Source organism: Punica granatum, unplaced genomic scaffold (assembly GCF_007655135.1).
Source record: "Punica granatum isolate Tunisia-2019 unplaced genomic scaffold, ASM765513v2 Contig00149, whole genome shotgun sequence".
Taxonomy (NCBI): Eukaryota; Viridiplantae; Streptophyta; class Magnoliopsida; order Myrtales; family Lythraceae; genus Punica; species Punica granatum.
In genome coordinates, this window is record NW_022204116.1 from 22427 (window position 1) to 31143 (window position 8717).

Sequence of the window (8717 nt, forward strand, 5' to 3'; positions counted from 1 at the left end):
GAAATAAAATAAGAGAGGATATTTTATGTAATGAAAATATCTAAAGTTAGTTTTTCTAAGGAGGCATTTGGTAGATTTTCAGTAATTAAATTACTAGTAATGCACATTTTTACTAAGGTAAAAATCTATACTCTTGCCCCTAATAGTAATTTACATTACCATTTGAGTGGAAAAATGAAAGTGAAAATATTGATTGTCATGATTAAATATGGAAATCCTGTGAATTCAGGAAATAATTAATTTTTCTGGAAATCCACATAGATTCTTATATCACCTGATTGATTGATTACTTTCTAACTGAATAATTGAGTAATTTTATATTAGTTATTTTTTGTATTTTCATTAATCTAAAAAAGAGGGTGCCTTTCTTTTTATTATAGCAATAGATTATCTATCATATCATTTATATCCGGTTAGGAAAACTAAAAGAACACTAATACCTTATATACAATATATATTTGTATATATAGCTTTTTTTTCGTACGCGTGATTTTCGAAAATCCGAATCTCTATCAATTAAGTTCAAGTTGAGTCGTCAAAGTAAGGGAATACATTGCTTCCAATAATAAATTTTCTCTATTTACAAGAATAGAACCTGATACTTTACTTAAGACGTATAAGTATATAGCCCTTGATTTAACTATTAATTGTTGAGAGGGAAATTAACGTCAGGATAAATTTGGAACCATATGTAAATTATAGATCTTTGTGGATAATTTTTTAAATTATGAAATAGATTTGAAGAATGGATAATATCATGGATATTGGACGTAATAATTCTATTAATTAATGGCATTGAAGTTGGAAAAGTCAAATGGTGAACCCCTTGTACAACTGAGAGCGAGACAAAGACAAGGCGATGCGGAAGAAATAAAGTCAAAGGACAATTGAGGGAGGAGTTGCCTAACTCCCTGAAATAATGCTTTTTCTTCATTGATTGAAAGTCTCGCAATACATCCATTTATAGACTCCCAAAATCAGCTTCTTCAAGCTAACTAATACAATTAATTAAGTTTTCAACATATAATTCTACACAACTCCAATAATTAATTAATTAGCACAATAACTTCAAAAAAAAAATGAAAGGAACTTATCTATATTATCAAAGAGCCACGAGGACACATATATACAGAAAGACAATTCAATTCAATCTGCGGTTGCCATTAAGCGACCACTTCACTTAACATAGGGTGAGACTAGAGCGAGGAATTAACTTTTCGGAATCCACATTGATTCTTCAATTTTATGCAAGAATAATGGTGTCTCTCACCAAGCTGGGCTTCAAGTAAGCTGCCACTTATATTATGAGAACAGAGTAAGGAATTTATGCGAGAGAAAAGACCAAAAGAGAGCGCCAGAGGACCCGAGCGGGCAAGGACAATTATGGAAATAAAAAAATATGGATTCACCCCCACACGGATAGATAGATAGATCTCTTTGGATATTGCAAAAATTAATAGTATACATATGGTTGAAAGAGAAGTCGCTTCCGTACGAAAACGCGTTTTCACCCTCTTATTTATATGCATTTATTTTACGTAAGTTAAATGTTGACATTTGAGAACTAAAATTTCTTCCTGGTGGATTCTATCTATCTATATTTATCTGTCTATCTTATCTGAGAAAATTTTAAATGATCATACCTCATAATGATATGGTGAGGAAGAACCAATAAAATTACATCAATTAAGAAGACTTATCATAATTAATCGAGCGATTAACACTTATTATTTAGTTTATTATAATTTAATTGGTTCTTCTTCATGTCATGTGGCGAGATATGATCACCCAATAATCTCTCATCTTATCTATAATGACGCCTCGCAAGATCACGTGTTACTTTCTCTTTTTTGGTATTTTCAACTTTTTGCAGTAATTAGAAAAATAAATTGCTTGTATGCTATTCTCATTCATACCGGTAATTAGATTACGAAATTTGACCTTTGCACACAAAGGATATGAGTGTGGTCTTATAATGACATTTCATAAAACCGCCAGTTTCATTCATATCGCGTGTTATCGGTGTAAGCACCTCGTTCCGGTTAAGATTAGATCTACCATTTGGAAAGCACATCGAACCAAAGAGCAGACAAAAGCATGCTGGGATTACACAATAGAAGACGAACTTTCAAGAATAAACAGATAAGTTCTCGAGTGCTAAGTATTTAACTTTAGTTATCAGTGTCTATTTTTCAAAACAATACGAGTTAATTGACAACATTTCCTTATCCGAGGACACGCGTGTAAAATGAGTTTTGAAACATGACACTATCTCTCCGGAGACCTTATTTTTAAACCCCAATTGCTCGTATTTTCAGTAAAAAGGGCACATTAATTTTCTCTGATTAAAACCTTTTAATTCTCATAATTTATTCAACAGAGAAAATGTTCGAGACAGAGAAAGCAATATTCTCAGGTAGCAAGAATATCACTAAATGAAATATTTTTGAAAGTTTGAGGGCAAATATATCACTTTTGTCCGACCAAACTAGTTCTTTTTAACTGGTTTAAGTGAATTCCCACTGAGGTGGAATTTTATGATTGAGGCGCGGTTTCCCCCCGCGTCCCTGTCAGGAGGCGAGGTAAGTAGCCTCGCAGCACGGTTCATAATCGCGTCCGCGGGCCAGATGCCCCTAACGGACGGGTTCGGACAACTGGCACCCTCTGAACCACCGAAATTTAAAAATCTTTCATTTTCGTCCTTGTAGCTTCGAAAATTGCAAAACGATTCCCGAGCCCTCTTTCTCTATAAATAGATGGTCATTTTTCAGATTAAGAACTTTTGGCTAACTTCATGTATTGAAGTACTGTCAAATTACTAGCCCAAATCCCTTAATTAGCCTAGGTTCCTTTAATTAGTAGGACACATTATAACTTAAACCCCGATTTCGACAAATTTGAGCTCGAAGATCCGAAATTTCTCGGAATCAAGGTAATGTGAGGCTCCAAGCCTCTGTCCAGGGCTGAAATCAAGCTATTTAGCTTCTATTTCGGTGGACTTGTGCTTAATTAGGATAATTATGTGTAGATTAGATTCCTAGAGTGGTAAATTGTGTGGTTTAGAGCCTAATTAGGATTAATTGAGCAACATCTTGCTTAATTAGGATCAAACTTGACTAATTAATCTTGATTGTACTCGGGAAAGACTAATTGCATGATTAATTGGGCTTGATTTGTTTTTAATTGAGTCAATTTGTGCATAATTAGTTGTAATTAACTGTAATTAGTCTATGTATGTGCTAGTTAGGTTCTAATTGGGTTTAATCTTGCTTAATTGCTGGTGTTGACATTCTGGTCGGGGAGTAATTAGGTCCAATTTGAGGTCAATTAGGTGTAATTTGCCTCTACTTGTGTATAATCGGACTAATTACGAACTTGGCTACGTGTGATAATGCTTGAATTAGCTTAATTAGGTGAAATTAGCATGAAATTGAACTTTGTAATATTCTGATTTTTTTTTGTAAAATAGGATTAGACGAATCATTTTGATGATTTGTTACTTGATTCGGTCTATGCTTGTGTAGTTAGCTTCCCATTAATTGAAACCTCGCTTAATTAGGTCTAATTAGCTTTAATTAGCTCAAAATTGACTTCTTAAGCATGCTGGAAATTTTTTGCGGGGTTGATTGGACCTAATTAGGTGTTAATTAGATTGATTATTCATTCCTCGTGTGTGAGAAGGCCTAACTATGGCCAATTCTTTCAATTTGTGTTTCAATTGATGTATGAATATCATGAATGTATGAATGAGGGGTAGGGCTGATCGGATTAAGATCCATTTGATTAAGATCGGACTTCGCTTAATTAGAGTATAATTAGGAGTAATTATACCAATTTAGGTGAAATTGATTTAATTAGTGTTTCGGCCTTAGGAATCGAGGTCCATTCGAGTCTAATTGAGTGTATTTAGGTTTGATTAATGTGGATAATCACCTTTGTGAGTGTCGACCGAATTTGCATGTATCCAATCGAGTCAAAATCGTGAAATTGACATGTTAACTTGTAACATTCATGTATACTTGGCCTAATTCACGTGTTCGGGTCAACTAGTAATTTAATTATGAGTCTTAGGACCTAGGAAGGTCCTCGTGACCTCGAGGGCGGGTCATTGGGACCAGGAGTTTTGTATACCGGGTTAAAGCCGGTCACTTGGTTTAATCGGATTAATAATTTGATTTCTTGTGTTAAAATGGATAATCATGTATATCGACACATGTCACGGGGATCAAGGGTGATTAACCCATTAATTGAGTCTTAGGATTCAAATTGGAGGTCAAATTGACCTTGGGGGATTACAGTCATTTTTTCATAGATTTTAGGGATTAATCGGCTAATTCACGTAAACATGACCATGTGAATGAAATCAAAAAAACGTGAATAAAATAAGTAAAAATAGGAAATTAATTTAGAATTTTTCTAGGTTAAAGGCCCTAGACTTATTTTCCTCTTTTGGACTTTAGGCCCATTTCTTGGCCCATTCGGCTCGCTGTGTGAATGTTAACCTAAATGTATGGCCAGTGTATGATTGGCCTAAAAGTATGGCCTTTTCCATTCTTTCTTGGCCCAAATATGTGGCCCATTTTGAGTCGAACTGTATATTTGTATAAGTACGTGTATCATGCAGTGTCTATAATCCATTCTTTAATTTCCTTGTACATTTGTGAGTGTAGACTCGACCCTATGATTAAATATGTCGATTTTAACGAATAAAAAATGTTAGAACTATGAGGAGCGATGATGGTACTGAAAGGGTGAGTTATTGGCTTACGGGCCTCTAATCTCGTAATAAAGCCTTCAGACTCATTTCTTTGTTAGAAAGATCGAGTCAAATTTAAATCCTTAGACGGTTAGTATCCTAACCTCGTATGTGACTTTAGGTGGCTCACCGGCCAAATAAAACGATGTAATAGCGACTTCAATCCCGATTGTGTCCTAGGCCCCGTGTACTAACAGAACCCACGCCCACGCGACAACCTGATGACTCCACTAGGGATCTGGAAGAGGACTTGGGCTCATAATCATCGGTTTCTAAAAAATTCTAACACTGACTATTGTTTGCCTAACCCTTTGAGAGCGCATTTTTAATTTAGCACTACGTACCAAATAATCCGTTCGATTGTGGATCGATGTTAGGAATCCTACTAGGATTAGATAGGGAGGATTAGTACGGGTAAGCCCGTGTGAGGGTTCTCATCGAAAACGATCCTGAACAACTCCCGCTTGACTCGAAAATCTGATGACTCCTGCTTTGGGATGACTGGAAACTACGGGCCGAGAACTTACTCGTATAGATAGCACCCAATTGTAGAAAACCGTAAGCCCATCATGCGCATATACTTCTATTGTGTGCCTTTGCATGTGTTTTTTTAAACCGCTTACTAGTGTAAAAGGGTAGATAATAAAGAATTATTTTGTTTGTATCTTCCTATTTTTTTTGGGTAGATATGAATGTATAAGTGGGAATAAAAGATCATTATACACTGTATTAATGTGATCTCTTTCCTTTAGCTCTTTCACATGACATGGTTTTTCAAATAAAACCTCAAGTATTAGTTAGATTCTCTTGGCCATTAAGTTCATCATGGCCACATGTGACCCAAATCCTGAGAGATGCTCAAGTAATAAAGTCATCTCTCATGGTGGGATGACCGATGAAATTTGAGACAAAGGGCAATATTTGTCTCGAATTGAATACGAACATCAAGCCCCTCGAGGACTTAAATGTTTGGGGCATCGTGGGGCAAGATAAAGTGAGACGTGACTCACTATGATCAAGACCCACTCAAGGGCAAGTTAGCTATTCGAAATTTACTGGTGATAGCTTTGTGCATCGCGTATACTCATCCTCCATTAGTTAGCATTAATTTTAAATGTATATAAATTGCGTAGTTTTAGTGCCATAAATTAAGGGTTGACTCATAAGAACACTACACAAGCCTTTCAATTAAAACCAAGTTGTGTGTTTAAGTCCCTTTTGTAAAATCAAATTGTGTGCTTTAAGTAAGGTATGAATACAGTACACACTTTCAATTGTTTAATCAATCTCTTATAATATGTGGTCTTTCTTTCTATTTCGAGGAATTCTAGGCCACAAGGAATAGAAAAGTTGTTTTGTATGATCAAAGTATGACCAGTCACTTGGTTTGTTTTAACTTTAGGTATGGCATAGTTAGGCTCGGAATTTAGAAACAAGTCTCTTACAACTCAATTCCATTATCGACGATTGAGTTTTAATTAGCTTCATACTCTCCAAATTCATGTGAAGTAATTATCTTCAAGCAATTAAACATGAAATAGAAACGATAATTACAAATGTTACAAAATTCATTGTTTTGGAATGATTTTCAAAACATTGCACCGTCATAAGTAAATCTTTCTTTTGATAAAGAGTGATTGTAAATTTGGGTCGATCGATAACTCTTGAAGACCATCGTAATTTGATCTCGAAAGATTTATTTCATCAGTATCATTCTCGATAAATCTTGTGTTCTTTCTATTAAGAGCCATGAATAACAATGAAAACAGATTGTATAATAAGACGATAACGTATTGCGTCTTACCATTTTACACTTTAACAACATCCAGTAGCAAAATAGTAACCTATTATCAGACTTTAACAATATCCATGACTAAGACCGACATTTGAAAAGTTGAGCAAACGTCGGCATAGGGTTAACATTTGTTGACGTTATTTTTTGTGTCGGCTAAGCTTAAAAACGTTGGCATAGGGTTAACATTAGCCAACATTTTCCAAAATGTCGGCTAAAAGAAGGTCAATCCCAATGTTTTCCAAAACGTAGGGATTGACGTGTTCCGACCAATTTTTCTAGACGTTTTGCATCGTGTTGGGCCAAAAATGTAGGGCTAGTCCCATTTTTCTATAGTGTATATATAACGAAGGGGCAGTAGTAATTTTGCCATGAGATTTGAATCTAGAATTTCTGGATTACCAAGTGAAGGTGTGTGCCACTTGTACTATACCCATTTTTCTCAAATTTGAAGGATTTTTAGATTGATTATCAGGAGAATATAACAATACTCGAAACATGATGTGCTAGTGAAAATTTTTACCTTATGCATATAAGAAATTGTCTTTGATACTTAATTTTAAAACACATTTCAAAAGTTATCTAGGCAAAATAATACAAATATAGTTTCATGTATCTACATTTCAGCTTGAAAATGAAATTAAATTACAACCATTTGTTCAATTCATTGATCCAACTTTTAAATAAACCAGATGGACATGTACACGGGTTAGAACCGTTGGATTAAGGGTATAATCATTGATTTTTAATGACAGAAACATAGTAAGTTGAAAAAAATAATATTCTTAAGTATGGGTTTATGTACTGAGAATTTTTATTCTTATTTTAGTATTGTTGTTGTAGGGTTTGTTTTCTGAGAACAACTGAATTTATGTATTTTATAACATGTGCTTAAGCCTATTAAATCCCAGCGTATTAAGCCACGTAAATTCGAGTCATTAACTCTACTTAACTAGGTGCAAACCTACTCGCTGTGCAAGCTTGTGAATAAAATAATAAATTTAAATTATTCAATTTTCTAAATTTAATTGATTGAGATATTTTCACAATATTGCTTTTAGCATTATCTGATTGGCATTTGATAAGAAAAATATAGCTTTCATATAGTAAAATGTTGTATTATGGTATACCCTTCATAGTATTATACAATATATAGATTGAGAAGAGAGATAAAACTAATCAAAAGCATCATAGATCAACAAAATGGGAGTCTGCAAAATATATAATGTTAGCACTTTGATTTAATAAATCTTCTATGACTATTCCATGATACTTTAGGACATATAAAATATTTATAAAGTACGAGCAGGATCTTATCTATTTGGTCCCTCCATTCCTACTCTCATGAAGGCTAAAAGAATATCCTTGTTAGTCTCGAGCCTCCTTTGCCATTGTTGCCACTACAATTGCCACCTTTTTTTTTTGGAGATGCCGTCGCCAAAACCATCGCCTCTGCTCCCATTACCTCCTCCACCCTTGCCTCCACCAACCGCCGCCACCTTTACATACCACCCCATTCTTTTCTTACATAACCTATCATATGTAACTTAAACTTTCATTATCAAGAGAAGGAATAGCACAGTGGTACACCTTTCGCCTGATAACCAAAAGGTCTCAGGTTCCATACCCAGTGGGACTACCCGTGCTCCTTTATTAGATATTTAGGATTTCTATTTCAATGCACTAGGCCCCTGGGCCTCCCTTGTAACCAAAAAAAAAAAACTTAAACTTTCATTTGAGAATTAGGGAAGGATGTTGATCGAGGGCAGAGTTGAAAAGAGCAAATGGTATTTATAGATTCTTTGATGGGAATCTTTGGGTGTATTATATGATGAGATGGGATCAAATGTATTGTTATATCATGAATGGATATTTATCCCCTCAAAAATGACTCTTAGGATAAATAAAAAACAAAATAGGTAAGCATTATTAAATTTTTCAAGCAAAATGGATGGGTACATTAATCTTTTTATTAGCAATTTAATTTCTCGAACAGGCTAAGAGACAATTAACTACGAACTGAGAGTTCGCGAAAAACGACATCTCATAAGTATTTTTCAACTTATATATATATTATAATAGATATAATATATGCCAACCATTTTATAATTTACATATAAATATTTTTTAAAATTATCTATTAAAATAATACATTCAATTCACGGGCTA